The 22,432-nt window shown below is 40.1% G+C and overlaps 1 protein-coding gene across 2 annotated transcripts in view; it reads right to left on the bottom strand.

Moving 5' to 3' along the window:
* The window catches only part of NLGN4X (neuroligin 4 X-linked), a 291,389-nt gene that overhangs the window by 176,720 nt on the left and 92,237 nt on the right, over window positions 1–22,432 (bottom strand). The gene's annotated exons all lie outside the window — the stretch shown is intronic.

Here is a 22,432-nt window from a genome sequence, read left to right as displayed (position 1 = left end):
TAATAATTCACTGAATAAGTTTCCAAACTAACTCCACACACACACACACACACACACACACCCTCTTTTTTGACCTGAACTCACCCGAGGGGATCCTATGGATCTAATACTCTGTAATTTGGCAAAAAAATGATCTCTCTCAGGCATTTGTCAATCCAGATATTACTTGCTAAGAAATATTTAAGATAAATGAGTTAAGCATCAGAAACACAAAGATACATCAAAACACACACACACACACACACACACACACACACACATATACACACACAAAACCCCTTTATCTGTCTCCAGAAGAAAAAAAATTCTCTCTCTCTCTCTCCTGCCTCTCTCTCCTTCCCTCTCCCTCCCTCCCTCTTCTCTCTCCAAAAAAAGAAAAAAAATGAACAGGAAAAAACCTTTTTACTGGATTTAATAAATGACTGGGAGCTTCCCAGATGGAGAGTGGGGTGAGGACATCTGAGTAAAGCTCATCCGAAGGAAGGCTGGGGGCGTACGGGAGAGCAGGGTGTGCTCAGGGGCCTGTGAGCTGTGTGCTCCAAAGCACAAGATCACAGGGTAGATGGGAGAAAGTGGAGGGAACCCAACTGGAAATGGGAGACACGGGCATATCTTAAAGCTCCTTCTGTCTTGTGCAGGGTTCTCCCAGGTGGTAAACAGGGAGCCACTGGAGAGATTCAGTCATGATTTGCCTCCAATTAAGAAATGAAGTCATCAGCTCTGAGAAGCTGGAAGATGCTCATGATGGGGGCATGGAGGATGGACTGGAGGGGCAGCGGTGACAAATTAAGAAGCCACCCAGCTGAGATAATGCAAACTAGAAGAACAGCAGTCCCCGTGGGCATTGAGCAGGGAGCACGTATTCAGGGATCTTTCCCAGGGTAGAAATGATGGGATAGCGAAGGCCATTTACATGAGAAGTAAAACACAACTGAGTTCATATCTTGGACATGTTGATAGATTGGGTACCAATGACCAACCTGAGGGTGCAGAGAGGAATAGGTTTTAGGAGAAAATAATCTGTCAACATATGGACATGTTGAGTTTGGAGGGTCTATGGAACCTTCCAAGAGAGGCTTCTAAGAGCATTGAAGGATGCAAACACTGGAAATGAAGTTGGTAGTCTGGGCTGCAAATAGAGACAAGAATCGTTCACACAGAGGTGGCAGCTGAAGCTATGTGGATGGAAGGAATCACTCAGAGATGAAAGATCAAGAGGAGAATGGAGACAAGAACAGAATCTGGGCGAGGCCAATATTTACGCATAAAATCAGAAGAAAGTGAAGGACCTCTCAAAATTGTGGAAGAGAAACAGAAGCAGACTGACAGGCATAGAGAACAGACTTGTGCTTACCAAGGGGGAGGAGGGGTTAGGAGGGAAGGATTGGGAGTTTGGGATTAGCAGATGCAAACTAGTATATATAGGATGGATAGACAAGGTCCTACCGTAGAGCACAGGGAACTATATTCAATATCCTGTGATAAACCTCAGTGGAAAAGAATATAAAAAAGAATATATACACGCATAACTGAGTCATTCTGCTGTAGAGCAGAAATTAACATAGCACTGTAAATCAACTATAATTCAATAAAATACGTTAAAAAAAAGAATTGCGGAATAGAACCAGAACATAGCGATACTATGAAAACCAAGGAGGGAAGACAGGGCAAAAGTGACAAGTGCCCATAAAAATGAGATTTTTAAGACCATGACTAAGGAGTTGTCACAGGGTTTGGCAGTGTAAACTTTCCTGGTCATGCTGCAATGAGATTATTTAGCATGAGATGGGGGAGGGGAGCCAGTTTGGAGGAACTGGAAGAATGAAGTGAAAATTGTGATTTCAAAGAATATGACTATTAATGGAAGGAGAAAGATATGTCATCATGTAAAATGGTGCAGCCACTATGGGAAACAGTATGGAAGTTCATCAAAAAACTGAAAAGAGAGCTACTATGTGATCCAGCAATTCCACTTCTGGCATTTGTCCAAAGAAAATGAAAACACTAATTCGGAAGGATATCTGCACCCCTATATTCACTGCAGCACTATTTACAATAGCCAGGACATGGAAGCAACCTAAATGTCCATCCACAGAGAAATGGATAAAGAAGATGTGGTATATATATGCAGTGGAATACTACTCACCCATAAAAAAGAATGAAATCATGCCATTTGCAGCAACATAGATGGACCTAGAGATGGCCATACTGAGTAAGTCAGAAAGAGAAAGACAAATACCATATGATATCACTCATATATGGAATCTAATTTGAAAAATGATACAAATGAACTTATTTACAAAAGTGAAACAGACTCACAGATCTCAAAATCAAATTTATGGTTACCAAAGGGGAAACATGTGGGGAAGTGATAAACTGAGAGATTGGGATTGACACACACACACACTACCATATATAAAACAGATAACCAATAAGAACCTACCGTAGAGCACAGGCAACTCTACTCGGTACTCTGTAACGACCTTTATGGGAAAAGAATCTAAAAAAGAGTGGATATACGTGTATGTATAACTGAGTCATTTGCTGTACACCTGAAACGAACACAACATTGCAAGTCAACGATACGCCAATAAAAATTTAAAAAAAAAAGAAGTCGGAGTAGAACTTGGACTTCAGAGATGATCTCCAGGGTGATGATAAAGAGAGCTCAATGTTGGGGAAGGGGTTAGGAACAGAAAGGGGAGAAGTCTGAGGAATGATAACGTCCTAATGAGGATGTGGGAGATGGCTGAAATCTTCCAAACAGAGATCAAGAAGCTTATATGTGTCCATCCTTTCTAGTTTCTTTGAGTCAATGTTGATTTCAGAGACAGAAAACCAATGTTTCAACATTCCTATTACGGACTTCCCTGGTGGTTCAGTGGTTAAGACTCCGCGCTCCCAACGCAGGAGGCCTGGGTTTGATCCCTGGTTAAGGGGACTAGATCCCGCCTGCCACAACTAAAGATGCTGCAGGCTGCAACTAAGACCTGGTGCAGCCAAATAAATAAATAAATATTTAAAAAAAAAAACCATCCCTGTTAAAGGACAGAGGGACCCTCATCCTTTAGTTGTATGATGAAAGCACCCTTGCTCCAACTATTTATGTTATAGGCGGAGTTTCGGGCATTTATTGTTATCTGAGGTTCCCCTAGCCAGAGTTCACACTGCATTATTCCAAGTCTGGACAGAGACTCTGTTAACACAGGCTCGGGGAGTGCTTCCCAACATTTTCAATACCGTCTCTGAAGATGCTCCTAGTTTGCTGGACCACTGAAGCACATGGCGCCTGGCACAGAGCAGGGCCTGAAACATGCTCTGGTTGATGATGTGGATCAAGGCAGAATTCAGAAAGCTAGCGATGCTGATTTACGGTGCCCTTTCTCAGGGGTGACGGACAGCTCAGGACCACTCTTTTTTAAAGGATCTGAGCCAGGCAAAGGGCAGGGTCAAGGAGCAGCCCACACACTGCAAGGTTAACCTGGAAGAGGGTGAGGGTAGCCTGGGGGGTTTTAGAAGACCCAAGCACTCGGCTTGGGCGTGCTCTGCCATTTCTTAGCTCCAGTGTCTTTATTTTTTTTAACTTTTTACTTTATAGTGGAGTAGAGTTGATTAACAATGTTGTGTTAGTTTCAGGTGTGCAGCAAAGTGATTCAGTTATACATAGACATGTATCTATCCTTTCCCTTTTAGTTGTCTGGGTTGTTACATGGGTTCCTGGATGTGACACACGGGCTATTTCACAGCAGCGCTGTAAAAAGCAAGCCAGGAAACTCACAAAAGGACTAAAAAATTTTAACTAGTATTGTTACCACCTCTATTACTATTACTTGCTGGAGGGTGGAGTACGTTTCCATAAAGCTCAGAGGGAATCTGTCCAACAGACTGGATGCTGCTGGAATTATGAGAAGCATGCAGATGTGCGTCAACTCCCTAGGTCTGGGAAAGACAAACTGATGTAGAAGTTAGAGTGGCTTGGGGAGGCCAGGGAAATAAGGTTTAGGGAAGAAAGAAAATGTTTTCATGTGTAATGGCTGCTTTCAGGATATGAAATATCATTTTTGAAAGCTAAGATGTTATAAATTATGTAGTACATTGCTCATTTCTCCAAGGACTGAGCCAAAAGAAGCAATGAATAATAGGAAACATTATAATAAAACAGAACTACGTGCAAGCCATAGGGTCCCCTGAGTTGATTCCCCTGAAACGACGAACCACAGGAAAACTTCTGGGAACTTCTGAGATCCCTTGCCCAAATCTCAAAATCAGAGTGATGGATACAATCCATCAATCTTTCTCCGTACTGTTAAGGGGTTGGTCTCCTTTATTGCAATGTATGGCTTCCCTCACGCACAGAAACTTTGACTAAATTGATCTGGGCAGGTATTATCCCATCAGCTGTGTCCAAATCCTAACCTGTGTTATTCTTCTCTGACCTATTAAAATACCTGCTCTGTCCATGGGTTCTCACACACACATAGATCTGCAGAGCTTTCAGTATGATCTTAAAAATATTCACATTTATTGTGAAGAATTCAAAAAGTGCATAGGCGTAGGAATAGTTACAGTTTTCACTTTCTCTGCCAATCTCTACCTCTCCCCAGTGCAGAATACCTTACTCCACTTCATAGAGGTAAAAACCGTTAAGGCGTTTCTGGGCTTTTTTCTAGGCAGTGACATGCACAAACATATTCATGCATGGAACATTTTAAATATGTATGTGTACCTACATGCACGTGCATGAATTTGTATATACGTACATACACAAGTAACTCTCTATGCACATACAGATTTCAGAGGTTTATATGAATATTATGTATCTTCATATTTTGCTTCATTTCTTCCCTTTCAAGTGAAAACTAGTTTATAAGTGTACACAGTAATTCATTTACTCATTCCCTGATTGAGAGAAATTTCAGTCTCAATAGACACTGAGGTCCATGCATGCTACAGACTGAATATTTGTGTCCCCTCAAAATTCGTATGTTGAAATCTAATCCCCAGGGTGATGGTATTTGGAGGTGAGGTTTTTGGAAGGTCATCAGGTCATGAGGGAGGAGCCCCCATGAATGGAATTAGTGCCCTTAAAAAAGAGATCCCAGAGAGCCCCCTCACCCCCTCCACCATGTGAGGACACAGTGAGAAAATGGTCTCTGTGAACCAGGAATCAGGTTCTGACCATATACCAGATCTGTTGGCACCTTGATCTTGGACTTCCAGCCTCCAGAACTGTGAGACATAAATGTCTGTTGTTTATAAACCCCCCAGTCTGTGGTATTTTTGTTACAGCAGCTCAAATGAATGAAGACAGTGAATCTTTGCACTTAATTATATAGGATAGATTCCTGGGAGAGAACTGCTGGAGAGAAAAGTAATCTCTTTTTAAATTTTAATATATAATACCCAATTTCCTTCAAAGTTCTCCATCAGTCCATCCACCCAACTACCAAAGTGTGAGAATGCTCATTTGACCACGCCCACAGATAAATGAATTTAGCTTTGCCATTAAGCTAGGCAAAAGTATACCAGCATAAAGTAAAATAAAACAAAATTGATTTGCCTTTTTCTTTAAATATGAATGGGTTCGGGCATTTCTACTGACGAGTTTTAAGACGTTTTACCTCTTCAACTATGAGCTTCCTAATAGCTCTGACAGAGTCACTCGCAAGCTATTCCTCTATGTATTTTTGGTGCTATTTAATTTCCTGCTTTTATTCTCAACTTGCTGTTCTTATCTACACACAACTTCCATACCTTCCCGGTAGCATTTCTCTGTCTACAATTCACAGTGGGGCAGGTATTTCGCACAAGCCAAAATTTGCAAATCCAGGAGGGGGAAAGGTGAAAGATGGCCAAAAATGCCAGCTAAAGCAGTTTCGTTTTCTATGTGACATTTGTCATTGCTCCACGCATGGAACGTTTTAAATTGCACATCCGACATTTTTAACAATGGCAGCAAATGCCAAGAGGAAATGTTACTGTCTTCACTTTGTATCCTGACGCCCCTGCAGATGCCATTTTTCACGGTCCACGGCTAGAGTTTACGATAAGACCATCAAGGTGCCTGAAACTAGCCATCAATATGTGAACAGTTTTCCATCAAGGGGAACGGGAGGCACACGTATGGCACCGTGTCGGGGAGCGTGCCTGCCTTCCCCTGCTTTTATTCAGGAACGGTGCTGCATGATACCACACAACTTGATCCGTGATAAAAAGGAAATCAGCTCCCAATATGGTGTTACGTAGTATAAGCCAAGCAAATCCCTCTATCACCATTTTAAGAACAGAACTATTTTATGCTATTAGGTGACTAAAGAGGGCTTGTGGAAGTCTTTCATCAATGACCCTTAGGGATTTAAAACTGCAAAGGAAAAAATAATCTTCCACTTTCTCCATCCAAGCACCAAAGCTACTATTTTATATGTAGCTTTTTAACCAAAGTAATGATAGATGCTGTTGAGTTTTGAAAATGTTTGATGATAATATAAAAATATATAGATATTGAATATAATGCCAGGTTCACATAGATAATGATTTTAAATTAACGAACACATCTCTTTACAAACAATGGGACAACAATTCACGTCATACAATGAAGAAAAGGAATACGTCTGGTCATTTACATTTGGGTACACTTAACAGGGAAAGAAAAATAATTTAACTGTAAAAATTGTTGTGATTTAAGAATTAATGACCTAAAATGAAGCGTTAAGAAGTGCCTCTCAATTACTTGAACTACATTGTTTTAAGGAGAATAGATTTCTAGTTATATGGACTTGGTATTAAAGTAATTTAACGATACTGTGTAATAATCTAAATGGGAAAAGAATTTGAAAAAGAATAGATACATGTATATGTATAACTGAATCACTTTGCTGTACACCTGAAACTAATACAACATTGTTAATCAACTATACTCCAATATAAAATAAAAATTAAAAAAAAAAGATAAAATAAAAAGCCCTATCTGAGTATAAAATAAATAATCTATTTTTTTGAAATATTGAAAAAAATCAACTAACATGGACATGCATTCTAAACTGTGAATTTTCATGTGAAATTAAGGAAAACACAACTATTTAAAAATTTTTAAGTTTTCTAGGAAAACACACCTTGACAATCATTTTTTTTCCAAAATGTTTATCCATTATTTCTTTCATGTATTTTAACTTTCAGTTCATGAAGCTAAAGCATCAGTGTAGGCACTGAGATTTTGTTTTGTTATAAACTGACCATGAAATGCAACCATTTTTTTTTTTTTTTTTTGCGGTACGCGGGCCTCTCACTGTTGTGGCCTCTCCCGTTGCGGAGCACAGGCTCCGGACGCGCAGGCGCAGCGGCCATGGCTCACGGGCCCAGCCGCTCCGCGGCACGTGGGATCTTCCCAGACCGGGGCACGAACCCGTGTCCCCTGCATCGGCAGGCGGACTCTCAACCACTGCGCCACCAGGGAAGCCCCTGAAATGCAACCATCTTGATGATGACAACAATTATGGCAACGTCAAGAATCCCAGGGATGGAAATTCTCAAAGATGATCATTATTCAGCATAAAGAAATAAGCCATTCTTTTGGTAACTGGCAGGACAGGACCCTAAGATCTGTTTTGATGCTTCTTAGTAGCCAATCAAGTTAAAGGTTTAAATTACTGCTTTCCAGAAGAAATAAACTAAAGAGATATCACCTTACAGAAGTAAACCATGTACAGCATGTATCAAGTAATGCCACAGATCCTTCAAATTAACAGGAGCATCTGTCATGACACCCGTAAAAGTCCAGGAAACATGAATTTTACATCTAAAATGTTTCACCTATCTTCATTTCCTCATGTATCAGAGGAAGAAGGTCAGCACCTTATATGACATGAAAGGGCAGCACCATCTTGCCCAAACCTACTTTCCCATTGGGGATCCACCATCCTCCCACTGCCCAGAACTATGTACCACCCTGGGTTTGCTCATGCCCAGCATGGGAACTTCACCCCGTTTATTTGTTTGCACTCTGTTCTTTCCACTGAACCCTTCTTTCACTGGCTCATCAAAACCTGATTCAGCCATCAAATCTTAGAAGATAACGTACGGAGCCTCCTGTCTGTCTCCACAACTCTTGTTACATGGATTCACACACGACGTATAATGCAACATCTCATTCACAAGACGATCTCAGCCTCAGAACTGTCTTGATCTGTCTTATGACCAAACTCTCTGCCCTACACCACGCCTGGTACCTAGAATGCGATGCATACACGTCTGTTGCCTTGGCTTTGTTTTATCACAGAAGTTAGATGTGAGATTAAAGGAAAATAAAACTACCAACAATCTTTCGGTTATGATCAAAATGCCTTGCTTATACAGGGAAGAAGTAAATAAACCATTTCCTCCAAAAGTATAATTGAGGGAACTTCTCCTTTTGAAATGTTCACCGGGTGACAATGATTATGTCACATGGCATCGGGGTTCATCCTATCTGAGACAGTGATGTAACCCATGGCAACGCCATGCACACATCACGGGGCATTAGTGATGGAGACGGACAGCTGTTTGGCTTTACCATCCAACCAGGCCAGGGGATCACTCCGCTCACCATGAAAAATGTGCTGTATCTCCTTTATCCTAGTTCCAATATCACATTTTCAAAGCTTGCATTGAGTTCTTTTGGTTGTATCCTCACAAATACAGTGGCAAACCAGTAAAATTTGTACAACCCAAAACATGCATGTTTCTGTACTATGTTTTATGATTTTCTATTAACTGTTACCCCCTTAGGTATCCTATTTTAAATTATTATTTATCATTTATATTATTATGTGACATTTATATATTATACAGTTATATTATTTGTTATACATACTATGCTTACTGTTGATATTATCCTACTTAAAATACTACTACTGAGTAATATTTTGCAATGAGAGGACGTCTGTCATGATGGAAAAGGTTTTCAACATCGTATGATCATCAAAGTTTGCCAAGGTCCCTAAATCATTAGCACTTCCCTGATTTTCCTTTCAAATACGTATCATTCCTATGAGCATTTATTACAGAAGATTTTCATAATATATATTTATTTCTTTATTTGTCATATATACATTAACTATTATTGATGTTACCATATTTAAATCATTATTCCTTCAGTAATATATTGCACCAAGCATGACTCTGAGAGGGCGCTTGCCCTAAGGCAATAGGTTCTGAAATCATAAAACATGAGGTTGCATGCAGTAGATAACAATGCTTTTTCTAAATTTATTTTTTTAAATTGAAGTACAGTTGATTTACAATGTTTTAATTTCTGGTGTACAGCAAATGATTCATAGATATATTTTTTTTCTTTTTCATATTCTTTTCCCTTGTGGTTTATCACAGGATATTGAATATAGTTCCCTGTGCTCTACAGTAGGGCCTTGCTGTTCATCTATTTTATATGTAGTAGTGTGCATTTGCTAATTCCAAATTCCTAGTTTATCCCTCCCTCACCCCTCTTCACCTTTGGTAACCATAAGTTTGTTTTCTATGCCTGTGAGTCTGTTTCCGTTTCAAAAATAAGTTCATTTGTGTCGTATTTTAGATTCCACATACAAGAGGTATCATATGGTATTTGTCTTTCTCTGTCTGACTTACTTCACTTAGTACTGATAATCTCTAGGTCCATCCATGTTGCTGCAAATGGCATTGTTTCATTCTTTTTTTTATGACTGAGTAGAATTCCACTGCATAAATGAACCACATCTTCTTTATCCATTCCTCTGTCGATGGACACTTAGGTTGCTTCCATGTCCTGGCTATTGTAAATAGTGCTGCTATGAACATAGGGGGTGCATGTATCTTTTCCAGTTATAGTTTTCTTCAGATATTTGCTCAGAAGTGGGATTGCTGGATCATTTGGTAGCTCTATCTTTAGTTTTTTGAGCAACTTTCATACTGTTCTCCACAGTGGCTGCACAAATTCACGTTCCCACCAACAGTGCAGGAAGGTTCCCTTTTCTCCACACCCTCTCCAGCACTTATTATTTGTAGACTTTTTGATGATGGCCGTTCTGACTGGTGTGAGGTGATGCCTCATGGTGGTTTTGATTTGCATTTCTCTGATAATTAGCGATGTTGAGCATCTTTTCGTGTGTCTGTTGGCCAGCTGTGTGTCTTCTTTGGAGAAATGTCTATTTAGGTCTTCTGGCTATTTTTTTGACTGAGTGGTTTGTTTTTTGATATTGAGCTGCATGAGCTCTTTGTATATTTTAGAAATTAATCCCTTGTTGGTCTCATCTCTCCCAGTCTGTAGCTTGTCTTTTCATTTTGTTGATGGTGTCCTTTGCAGTGCAAAAGCTTGTAAATTTGATTAGGTCCCATTTGTTTATTTTCGCTTTTATTTCTATTGCCTTGGGAGACTGACCTAAGAAAACATTGGTACGATTTAAGGACAATGCTCTTTAAATCTCAGTTCAGATAGGAATTTAGAAAAGGAACACTTTTGATGTGAACCTCTACTTGTGTCTGTTGTAATCGTCCAATGTTTTTTTCCATCTGAGTTTCCCGTGCTAGGAGGTGGTCTAGACAGAAACAAAGGGGAGGTTCAACCTAACTTTCCATTCCCTTTCCCAAAGTCTAAGTAAGTCATTAACACCTCTCAGATTTCCTTCCAAAAGGTCTCTTAAATGACTCCATCCGCTTCCCTTCTTGGCCGTTCTGGTCCAGGTGAGCAGCTCCTCTATGCACTAAGGTCATCTCTCCTGGAGACACGAAGCTGGAACATGTTCTAACCTAATTTTGGTTTATACTTTGTCAATATTTCTAATAATCTTAGGGTTGAGCTAAACTTTTAGTGTTCGGTCTTCCCATATTCCACTGTTACTATAAAAATCAATAGATAGGTAGGTAGATAGATAAATAGGCAGATAGATTCCACTATTAATATCGATTATATACTCCACCATTAATATATTTAGAGAAAAGCTAATTAAAATTATTTTCATCTTAAGAAGTCCAAGAAGCTACCAGAAATAATAGAGTATAAGGTCAGCATCACATACCTGAGATGGAAAAATCAGTGAACAATTATAATGCCATATCTTTACTGTCCTATTTACTTTTGCCCATGTTTTTTCTCTTATCACAGCCTCATTTTAAGAGATGTAAAAGTAGTTAATATAATTAGATTAAGGTGCATGCTCATTCCCATAAAACACCAAGTTTATGCTGCTATATGAGGGGATATAAAAATAGCAATACAATTTCCTCTTTTTTCCATCAGTGGTGGAAGTAAGATTTTAAGATTCAATCAAAGAGCATCTCTAGAAACTGTAAAAATACCAACATCTTATAGTCTTACAACTTTAAAGTGAGTGAAATATCTACAGCAGGATGTTTACAACATATGGTATATTTTAGAGCAGGGGCTATCAAACAGGGATGAGTTCGCCCCACGGGGGATATCTGACAATATGTGGAGACGTTATTGGTTTTCATAACTTAAGGTGGGGGTACTATGGGGATCTGGTGGTAGAAGGCAGGGACGGTGCTAAACATCTTACGATGCACAAGTAGCCCCTCCCCCCATACTAAAGAACTAGCCAGGGTAAAATGTCAGTAGTGCCAAGGCTGAGAAATCTAGTATTACAGGGAGGAGGTGGAGGGAGGGAGGGAGGGAAAGGAAGGAAGGAAGGAAGGAAGTGGGGAAGGAGGGAGGGAAAAAGGAGGGAAGGAAGGAAGGGAAGGAAGGAAGGAAGGAGGGAGGGAGGGAGGGAGGGAGGGAAGGAAGGAAGGAAGGAGGGAAGGGGGGAAGGAAGGAAGGAAGGAAAGAGGGAAGGAAGGAAGGAAGTGGGGAAGGAGGGAGGGAGGGAAGGAAGGAACAGATGGAGAGAGGATGGGGAAATGGAGGGAGAGAAGAAGAGGACAAACAACTTGGAATTATGATAGTCTAATATGTGTAAAAAACAGATCATTTATTCCTAAAAGTAACACTGAAAACCAGAAATTTTCATCTCCATTTTACTGTGAGGACATTAATACCTTGTGAGATCAATGACTTGCCCCAAGTGTTGCCGGTTCCAAGATTCTCCTACCTCAAGACATTCTATTTACATAAAGTCAAGAATGAGAGTCAGTGACTTGACATCCTCACTGCTGTAAGACTCGTTCTTATGTCTCTTGTCTGTATGTGCCAAAACACAGAACCCTCACAAAAACAATACACGTTTTCATATATGGGCACAAAAATCTGGTTTCTAAAAATGCCCCTTCTTTGCAGGGTATTAAAGGAGATGCTGCTGACGGTGGAATATCTGCTCCTAGAACTTAGGCATTATGCAAAATCAATACTGGGTGAGTTTTATCCATACACACAAAAATGGAATTACCCTTTTAATGCTATTTTTCTTCTCAACCTCCTATTTGAGATTAATATTCATCATTACAACATGGAGCTCTGTTCCTGCCAACTGCTTATTACCACAAAATCCCTTTTCATGAAACGTATCCTCTTATGGACCTGTATTACAGGGTAAGAGACAGTCCAATTCTGTTCGGAAAAAAATAAGTGGCTCATAGGGTAAGAGCTTATGAGAACTGGTTTTCACACCTGGCTAGGATAAACATCATCATTTCTCCCTCCCTCCCTTTCTTCCTTCCCTCCCTCTCTCCCTCTCTCTCTACGTCTTTCTCTTTCTTTCTTGATATGGTGAAACTTTCTGAAATGAAAAGCTTCCACTTACATCATCAGTGGATAAAGCAACCTTCCAAGAGAACCTCCCTCTGCAGAACAGCTGCACCTGGGTAAGACACGTTCTTAGTGAATTTCCAGGCTTTCTCACACAAGGGAAATATCCAAAGTTGATCTCCCTGGCATATGCTGCCCCAACAGCATGGGCTAAAGAATACGTGAGTGTCCTGAATAATGAGAAAACTGGAAAGGGGGATTTGCCATGAGAGAGCATGTCCATGGTTGCACTGACATCAGGGCATGGGAGCAGGCTCCTGAGGGTAGTCAAGTCAGTAAGACGGGAGGCGGGGGGTGCGTTCTAGCAAGGTGGAGAAGCTGGATCCCCAAACAGGCTCACATCTCACCCTCGAGCTCCCATCAGAAGGACTAGCAAACCTGTCTGGGGAAAGAATCACCAATGGAGTCCTGCAAGTTCCCATACATTAAGAGCAAACAAACATGAACTCACAGTCAGAGATCAGTGAGCACAAGAGCACTGAGACTTTTAAAGTACCGTATATAAACCATCAACAGCTATGCAGGAAATGTTTAAGGCAATAAAGGATGGAATGTAAGAAGATAAGCGAGATGTAGGAAATTACTGGGAAAGACAATGTTTGAAAAACGACTACGTGGAAATGAAACAAGGGGAAACTACAACTGTTGAAATAAACACCAATCCATGGACTAGTCAAAGAGAAGATCAGACACAGAAGAAAAGAGAATAAATGGAAGATAAATCTGAGAAAATTTTACAAAACACAGCAGAGATATGGAAATTAACAATGTGAAAGTGAAATTAGGGGACACGTGTGAAAGTGAGAATGTGTATGATATATGAGGTTCCAGAGTGAGAAAATAGAAAGAACGGAGAAGAGACATTATTTCAACATTCCTTCAACGCCTAGGTGAGTATTTAGAAAGTTCTGGCTTTATATATATGTGTGTATGTATATATATACACACGTATATACATATATATGTGTATTATTATTTTATATATATATATAAAATACACACCTGTGTGCATTTAATAACTTGAATAAGTTGAACTATGTTTCCCAAAGTAGATACTTCCTATTATTCATTTATACATACACATCCCAGCACTGAAAGGGGTGACCTTAGTGTGTTTTATAGTTCACAAATAACAGAAATACCCTATTGAGAAGATAAAGCCAATAATGAAAGAATAAAATACTTTTTTTATGACCATCCATTTTTTCACCCTAGTCGTAAATAAACATCAAACACGTTCCAATGTTCTTACTTGAAAGTTACCAAAGTTTACAATTCTAGTTCTAATCAATATTCTACTGACTGTGTGCCATACAAAGTGATTTAAGGCATGGTCTCAGTCACTGTCAGCATAACCCTCAGAGAAGGCAGGACTCTCTTCTCATTTTACAAATACCACAACTGAGACACCAACAGGTTAAACAGGTTTTTCTAGAGTCACATAACATGTAAGTTTTGCTACAGAATATTTTATTTTTATCATCGCTCTACCTCAAAGCGTTAGAAATGAAGTAGGGTATCTAAGGGAAGAGAGTTCAAAAGTCACTGCCGAATTTCGGACAGCTTTATCTCAAAGCTGTAGGGACCCATTGCTGCTTCCACCAGACCTAAAATTAGAATGACCCCATATACCCAAGTTTGTTTGGGATGGAGGCACTCCCCGCGTCACAGGGCTTTCAGTGTTAAAGATGGGAAAGTCTTACACAAACCATGATAAGTAAGTCATCCTCCTGGAGATTTCCATCGTAGGATGGAGGAGATGCTACAGGGTATGCGTTTCATCTCAAATATGCCTGATAATGGGTGAAGCAAATATCCTGTAGGACGTTTACAAAGAAGATCCCAGGGAATCGATCTCAGGATTAAATAGCTTAAGTCATTAAGTCATTTCTCTCTGTGGTCAGGGACTTGAAGACATAAATTTGGTAAGGGGTCAAAAGGCAGTCTCACAGTGGAAATGGAAATCAGTACAACCTCTGTGGATACAAATTTGGCAATATCTACACAGATTTAAAATGCCGTTCCAGGTCTAGGATTTTCCCACAAAAATACATAAATACTCCTGGGTTCACTGTCATGGTTTGTGATAACAAGAAAAGTTAGTGAGGAGTACACTGTCATGGTTTGCAAAATTAATTTTTTAAACGTATGAAAAAGTAAATGTCCAGTAGTAAGGTGAAGGAACCTTACCAGGGACTGTGGAAGAACCCTCAGCTGTGCGTGTCTGTGTTGAAGTGTGAGGGAAGGCGCGGCTAGGGAGCGTGAAGTTCCCAAGTCAGGGTGTGTGCTTCCAGGATGCAACCCGAGGCGGACCACGTGTAAAGGCGTAGAGTGTTCATGAAAAAAGTTGCATCCAATTAAACAGAAAGAACAGGCAATTGCTTCAGATTTTCAGTGGAGTGTTATTTCCTAGGATACGTTTGCCCTACTAGAACATCCAAAACAGTGCAGTGTTCCACGTTTATGAGGTTTAGTTGTTACATTCTATTAAAAAAGTAGCTAAGGCTTTAAGTGTGTGTGTGTGTGTGTGTGATTAAGGTAATGTTGACAAGTGCATAAACGTAGGCTCTGAACTCCAGGTCTGAGTACGCTGTACTCAGGCTTCACACTCTCCATTGCTAACGTTCTACTCTGGAGAACACATGTCACTCTCTACTCTTGAAGCAGGTTTTTAGATGAGTAGGAGGATAACAATGCCATTGAAAAGTAACAGGTTCAATATGCAATGTCTCAATGCAGTGCACAAATCCGTGCCTGTTAAACTCATCAATGGCACTTTACCTTTCAAGCAATGGCCACCTTAAGGAAGACGGAGCCTTTTCACAATCCTCATTGCTTCAAGACTAAAAGAGTCGTTTTTTGGTTTTTGTTTTTAATATGAAGTGTTATTGTCTGGTTTCTGTAAAGAAGAGATTTTTACCTTTTGAGATGACGTCATATAATTGCAATGACTATCAATAATTATTCAAAGAAATTCAGGATCATGTAGGGTTTTAGACCAGTTCTACCGACACGTGCTAAGGGATAATAACAGAATTCAATAGGTTATTGGTGCTCCATGTGTCAGAGGACAAAATACTGCCCTCTCAGCTGACAGGAGACACTTCTGGTTGTTACAGCTGGGGGGTAGAGTAGGTGTGGGCAGCCGAATCTAGCAGGTAGGGGTCATGGACGCTGCAAAGCAACCTGCAGCGCTCAGGACAGCCCCCTCCAAATGTCAACAGCACCCATGTTGATAAGCCCTGCATTTGGGGAAGAAATAGGTGGAAAAATCCCAATGGTCCCTGGCCTGGCTGCACACCTCCCCTGTGTGTAGCATCTGTATCTGGCCATGGAATCTCCAATGTCCAATGATTTGGAGTTTCAGATAGACATCTGGAAATATTCCTCACCATGAAGCTAATTATTCATTACACAAGTGAAAAAATAAAATACAACTGTCTTATATATACAACAATCATGTCTTCCAGCCCAGGAAGAAGCTAAGTTTCACAGACAAATCCAGATTGCAGGGGACATATCTAGTTGACTCCAAATGGGATGCTGCTTCTAAAAGTTCACCCTAGTGAGGGTTTGGAGAGCAGAGAGGTCAACCAGCTGTGAATCTAACACAGTCAAAGCCTGTCAAAGGGCAAGTCCTTCGATCTCCCTCACACTCTGGTTTTTTTTTTTTTGTAATATATACTTATTATTTTTTGGCTGCATCAGGTCTTACTTGTGGCACGCAGGATCTTTTGTTTTGGCAGGGAGGCTCTTCTTTGCGGTGCGTGGGCTTCTCTCTAGTTGTGGAACGTGGGCTTAGCTGACCCATGGCATGTGGGATCTTAGTTCCCTGACCAGGGATCGAACCGGCATCCCCTGCATTGCAAGACGGATTCTTAACCACTAGGCCACCAAGGAAGTCCCTCCCTCACACTCTTTTTTGTGTTGTCACGGTCCATTAACATGGGTACTTCCCTTCTCATCCAGCCACACTGCCTGCATATCAGAGCCAGCCTCTCCCAGGGATTAGCAGCCGAGCTGGAGTTGGAAAATGGAAACAATAATCGCATTATTTGAAATCACTGGCATCAAAAATCCACCCTGGAATGTCCCGAGTCAATGTCAACCTTTACTGTGTCATGCCCAGAATTCACCTAGAATACGCACCTCTTTCTTAAAAAAACATTAATGCCGGTAAGTTATCTCCCAGCACAAGGATTGAATGGACAATGCAATCGACATTCTGTTTTGAAAAGGAAAGCTCATGTGTCCCGAGACTCCCCAAATGCCTCTCGTAGAAGAATGGACAGTGTAAGTCATTATGGGAGGAATTTAAGGTCAAAGACGTTAATCTGCTGAGAACCTCTGTCTGTCTGACACCAAAATCTCCTGGACAGAAGCAAGAACATACCATACAACCACGAGAGTGTCATCTTACCAAAAAGGAAACGTTTCAGAAATGGGTGGCTAAAACCAACCAGTTCTGACCCAGAAAAAGGAGGTTTCCGAATCAAGTTATAAATAAAATTAATCCCTGAACTCATATGTTCTACTAGTTATGTAAATACACCTCAAGAATGCTTTCCTGATTCCCGAGCAGCTGGATTCCTATGAAGGACGGAAAGATTCTGTCTAATCACTGGGATCTGAGCTGTAAGTGCATTAACTAGACCTCGTGTGAGTCACTCACCTCACACACGGTTACCTCATCTATTAATGACGGATTCACGCCATCCACCTGCTATGAAGTGAGTTAATACCACTGAAACCGTTATGTGGCAGTTGGGATATTGAAAAGTTCTATAAAAATGTGACCAAAGGTGGTATAACTGAATGAATTTATAAAATGCTGATTTCAAAGACACTTGTCCTTTTAGTCTGTGGAGCTGTATAATACAGGGCTACAGAAGATATAGCACAGATTTTAAGATGTATTTACTTCAAGAAAGGATGACTGTGAAAAGACAGCCTATGGACTGGGAGAAAGTATCTGCAAACGATGCAACTGACAAACAGCTCACACAACTCAACATCAAAAACACAACCAAACAACTCAATCGAAAACTGGGCAGAAGACCTAAATAGACGTTTCTCTAAAGAAGACATACAGACGGACAAGGGGCACATGAAAAGATGCTCAACATCACTAATTATCAGAGAAATGCAAATCAGAACTACAATGAGATGTCACCTCACACCGGTCAGGATGGCCATCATCAAAAAATCTACAAACAACGAACGCTGGAGATGGTGTGGAGAAAAGGGAACCCTCCTGCAGTGTTGGTGGGAATGGAAATTGGTACAGCCACTATGGAGAACAGTATTGGATGTTCCTTAAAAAACTAAAAATAGAGTTACCATATGATCTAGCAATCCCACTCTTGGGCATACATCCGGAAAAGACAAAAACCCTGATTTAAAAAGATACATGCACCCCTATGTTCACAGCAGCACTATTCACAATAGCCAAGACATGGAAGCAACCTAAATGTCCACTGACAGATGAATGGATAAAGAAGATGTGGTACATATATACAATGGAATATTAGCCAGCCATAAAAAAGAATGAAATACTGCCATGTTCAGCAACATGGATGGACCTAGAGATTGTCGTACTAAGTAAGTCAGACAGAGAAAGACAAATACCATATGATATGACTTATATGTGGAATCTGAAAAATAATACAAATGAACTTATTTACAAAACAGACTCACAGACATAGAAAAAAACCTTACGGTTACCAAAGGGGAAAGGGAGTGGGGGATGGATACATTAGGGATTTGGGATTAACAGATACACATTACTATATATTTATAAAATAGATAAACAACAAGGTCCTACTATGTAGCACAGAGAACTATATTCAATATCTTATAATAATGTATGATGGAAAAGAATCTGAAAAAGATACATATATATATATACACACACATATATATAAATCACATACATACATATATAAACGAATCCCTTTGCTGTACACCTGAAACTAACACAACATTGCAAATTGACTCTACTTGAATGAAAAATGTTTCTTTTGAAATTATTGGTCTCAGTGTAGAAGGAAAGGCAAAAGACTCAAGATATCAGGGGTTAAGGATGAGCTAGGTGGAGAGACAAAGAACAATAGTCAACTAAAAGCCATGAAAAGAGTATTCTACATGGTAGAAATCTGGGGAAGTATAGAAATTATTCAATATTATAAAAAAATAAAATCTATACAAACGGGGGGGTACAGTGAATTTGGCCCTTTGCTATAAAAACCAAAATAAGATGTATAAGACTGGTTTCAATAAGGATTATTAAATTTTAAATACATGACTGTTACTTGGGGATTAATATTTCAGAAGAGACAAATTCAGTAATAATATTAGTATATTAGTTTATCCAATTTTACATCATTTTCAGATATAAAATTTAAGATGTATTATTAGTTTAATTTTAGTTTCAGCAGGAATATGATGACGGTTTATACATGTCTCAGAATTGCAGTCTTATTGTGTGGATACATTTTGATACAGGAATAAATTTAACAAAAGTGGGCAAGATTTCTACATTGAAAATGACAGATTTCCTCAAGATAATTAAGAAGATTCAAATAAATACAGCGCTAAAGCATGTTAATGAATTGGAAGGCTCAACAGTCTTAAAAGTTGTCAAATTATTTAGAGTCATCACCATTTTAATTAAAAATCCCCAAATCCCATTTCTTTGTTAAAAATAATATACATTCTTTAAACCTATATGGTCTTACACAATTTTTGCTTAACTTATTTCCAATATTTTATCCTTTCAGTTGCTATGATTAATAGTTTATTGTAAATTTCATTTTCCAATGGTTTTTTGTTGAATACAGAAATAAAAATGTGTGTGCATCTTTAATCCTGAGATCTTGCTAAAATCACTTAGTGTTTTAGCTGTTTGTAAATGCCTCAGGAGTCTCTATATAAACAAACATGTCGTCTGCATGTAAAGTTGACTGCACATATGTAATTCCCAACTGCGTATAGGTAATTCTTTTTTTTTTTTAACCTTACTGCCCTGGTGAAGACCTCTGACTCACTGTCAGATAGCAGTGGGGAGAGTGGACAATCCCTGCCCTGTTCCAGATCTTAAGAGGAAAACAATTAATAGCCTTTAATTATGTTTTTGTTGGTTATTCTCTTGAAAATGCTTAATGTTCCAAAACGTAAGCCATAGGACAAATCAAATCTAACAAGCAAGTCTTAACGGTATTGCTGTGATTGTTAACAACTGGGATCCTGGAGACTCCCCCACCCTAATCCCAACCAGCTAGCCTCTCTATGTTGACCCTAGAGCAAAAAATTACGGAACCCCCAAAATGACAGACGTGGTTTAACAAGATGGGGGAAGAGGTAGTGAAAAGCTAAAAATGAAGAGAAACACAGTCAACTCTGAGCTTTTGCCACAGATATGTCCCACGACCTTCACGTACTCTAAGAGGATGACTTTATCACGGATACTCTCAATTTGAAGAAAAATCCACGTCACGTGTCAGTTCAGAGAGGCACTCACACACGACAGCTTAGCAATCACACACAAGTCTAATCAGTTCAACCTCAGGCTTCAAAAACATGACAGAAGTCCTCAAATCAGAACTCTTAGCAAGATGCCACCTGAAGAATCAACATCTAGCATTTCAAACGCGTGACTGACAAGGTTTGATTGTTTGCCATCTGCCTTTGGAATGGGAAAAAAAGAAAAGAAAAAGGGAACACTTCCACAGTGAGAACTCAGTCACTCTGACCTAAACATGTGAAGAAAAGAAACCAATGGAAAGCTAGAAAAGCACCAGGTATGAGGATGAAATTACATGCATTTGAGATTCATGAATCCGGCCCAGCAAAGGTCTTCTGAGAATACCAACTCCCTGACACAGGCAGCATTTTCTAGCTGCCTCTACATCCCCAAGGCTTTTCATTGGGTTAGATGGTAGCAGACAACAAAAAATGTTGATCCAAGCATTGAATATTACAGAAAAGAGGACAGGAGTTCAAAGAATCATGTCTGTGCCCTACACTATTAATGGCAGGCAAAATTCAAACATCTGACCCCTCCCCGCTTTTCTACTTTCCCCTCTTTGCCCAGCTCCACCTCTGCCCTTCTACCACACCTGTACTCTCAGATCCTGGATTATGCCAGCCCCTCTCTGACCCCGGGGTCTTTGCACATGCCAGTCTGTCTGCCACCAAGACCTTCCTACCCTAATGACCCACCGCGATCCTTTGGCCTCCCTCTTTTTCTCGTTATCAACGCATGTCCTGTTGACCAGACCCCTGAAATGAGCCCCACCAGCACCAAATACTTACTAAAGTTTGTCATTATCCTTGTGGGTAATTAGTTGATTATTTTTCCTCCAAAACTAGAGTAGAGTTTCTTAGCCTCCCTTGGCGCTCTGGACCTTTGGAGTCAGACAGTCGTCACTTTTTAAAAATTTTTATTGAAGTACAGTTGATTTTCAATGTTGTGTTAATTTCTGCTGTAGAGCAGAGATTCCATTGTACATATATATATATTCTTGTTTCATATTCTTTTCCATGATGTTTTATCATAGGATATTGACTATAATTCCCAGGGCTCTACAGTAGGACCCCGTTTATCCATCCTGTACATACTAGTTTGCATCTGCTAACCCCAAACTCCCAATCCTTCCCTCCCCCACTGCCATCCCCCTTGGCAACCACCAGTCTGTTCTCTATGTCTGTGAGTCTGTTTCTGTTTTGTAGATAAGTTCATGTGTGTCATATTTTAGACTCCACATATAAGTGATATCCTACGGCATTTGTCTTTCTCTGTCTGACTTACTTCACTTAGTATGATCGTCTCTAGGTCCATCCCTGTTGCTGCAAATGGCATCATTCCATTCTTTTTTATGCCTGAGTAGTACTCCACTGTATATATGTACCACACCTTCTTTATGGGTTGGATCATTCTTTCTTGTGGGAACTGTCTGGTAGCTTGAAGGATGTGAAGTGGCATCTTTGGCTTCTACCCACTAGACGCCAGTAGTAAACTAGATGGCAATGCAAACTGTCTCAAGACATTGCCAAGTGTCGCCTGGGGGCAAAATCACCCCTGGTAATCTAAGGTACAAGCTACATTAAATTAGAAACTATGACTGTTTTGTTCAACGTTCTATTCTCAGAGTGTAGCTCCACAGGGAACACATAGGAGGCGCTCATGACATTTTGATGGGCAAAGGAATCCATCGGAAGTGACCGTGGGTTCATTTCAGATCTGGTTATAGCTGGTGGAATATTCTGGGACAGACAACTCACAGAAGCAAGTTTTATTTTATCAATTTCTACCAAGGTCTGCGCACTGAGTGGCTCTGAAGAATATACAAAAATGCACAAGAGCCTGGCTCGTCTCCTCCCATAACTTCTGTGGTTGCCACAAAGATTCTGTTCTTCCTTCCACTCTACCTGGTTCCTGATCACTCTCCCTGATGGCAGAACACATCTGCTCATTCCCTCGAGTACTCCATGCCACGAATCCATCACCAGGCATCCGCCTTTCAAAGGAGATGGGGATAAGAAGTCCCCCGCCCACTGTGACATCGTGCAGAACGACGGACATCATCATGTCTTGTGCAAAGCAAGTGCTCAGTCAGTATCTGGAGCCCTGGAGTGAACTGAATACATCAGCCGTACTTAGACTTCCACACGAAGGAAGTAAAGGATGCTGGAAAAATGATCAGGGGACCGTGGGATGCAGTC

This window comes from Monodon monoceros, unplaced genomic scaffold (genome assembly GCF_005190385.1).
Source record: "Monodon monoceros isolate NGI ecotype Baffin Bay Population unplaced genomic scaffold, NGI_Narwhal_1 Super_Scaffold_22, whole genome shotgun sequence".
In the NCBI taxonomy this organism is placed as follows: Eukaryota; Metazoa; Chordata; class Mammalia; order Artiodactyla; family Monodontidae; genus Monodon; species Monodon monoceros.
The sequence above is the reverse complement of the archived record's forward strand: the minus strand, read 5'-3'. Positions and strand labels throughout refer to the sequence as shown.